Source organism: Curcuma longa, unplaced genomic scaffold, assembly GCF_044706935.1.
Source record: "Curcuma longa cultivar G26 ecotype Majalengka, Jawa Barat unplaced genomic scaffold, ITB_CL_G26_1.1 contig_2903, whole genome shotgun sequence".
In the NCBI taxonomy this organism is placed as follows: Eukaryota; Viridiplantae; Streptophyta; class Magnoliopsida; order Zingiberales; family Zingiberaceae; genus Curcuma; species Curcuma longa.
Genome location: NW_027433762.1, coordinates 1 through 1007, shown reverse-complemented (window position 1 = coordinate 1007; position 1007 = coordinate 1). Strand labels below are relative to the sequence as shown.

Here is a 1007-nt window from a genome sequence, read left to right as displayed (position 1 = left end):
TCAAACCATAAGCCCTCCCAGCTTCAAGAAGATTGTGTATTGACAAAGCGCGTGAGATAGAATCACCAAAAAGATGTATAATCTGATACCGAAGATCATATGACACTTGCAAGGGTTTTCTCCAATATCTCATGTTTGTGTCACACTTTCTTATCTACTATCACTTTATCCTCAGAGTGTAGCAGCTGGGTATTTTTTGCTTGGTCCTTGATTGATGTCTCATCAATATCCATCATGATACCATGGTCTTGTGTTTCAGATGCAAATAATTGTGTAGTCTCAGTAGTGCAAGAATGATTCTTACAATCATTGTCACTTGAACTGCCTAAATGTGTAGAGTTATCATTTTCCTCTAAATGACTAATGTTGCCCACATTTGATTCGGCAACTAAACCAACAATCTTGGCCAATGGACCCAATTTCTCATGAGAAGGAGAGGTCTTATTTTCTATATCCTCCAACAAAGCAAAAAGTTTGTTGACCAAAGTAAATTCTGCGCTTGCTCGGTCGCCAGCGCCATCAACATCCTCACCGTCTCCTTTCCCAGCCTGTTCTACACCAGCTTCAGCTCCAGGTCCATCATCTTCGCGAGTGCCATCACGTCCTCGATGTCGGTGTCTCCCAAGCTCCGCCTGTCGGCCATAATCTTGTGGGCGAGGAGGCTCACTTCGAGCTCCTTGTTCTCTTGCTCCTGGCGGTGGAGCTGGTCCTGCAGCTTAGCATCACGCTACCGAAGGAAGCCCTCCTAGTTGGTCATCTTGCGCCACTAGTCCATCTTCGGCATGCTCCTAAAGCGCTTGGCCACGCGGGTCGCTTCCGTCGGTGAAGACTACACCTTCGCCTTTGCCTCTGCCGCATCTTGAGGCCCGTAGATGACCAGGCACCCCTTGACGCCACAAAGCGTGGCAAGCTCGCTCACCTTCTTTACCAGGCCCTTCTTCCACTTCTTGAAGGTGGCGCGTCTTGTGGTGTTGTTGGTGATCCATGTGAGCTTCACCTTCTTCCTC

The 1007-nt window shown here is 48.1% G+C and overlaps 1 pseudogene; it reads right to left on the bottom strand.

Annotated features, from left to right (window-relative positions):
- Nucleotides 1-448: 448 nt before the first annotated feature.
- Nucleotides 449-1003, bottom strand: LOC141819325 (agamous-like MADS-box protein AGL80; annotated as a pseudogene).
- Nucleotides 1004-1007: the final 4 nt, after the last annotated feature.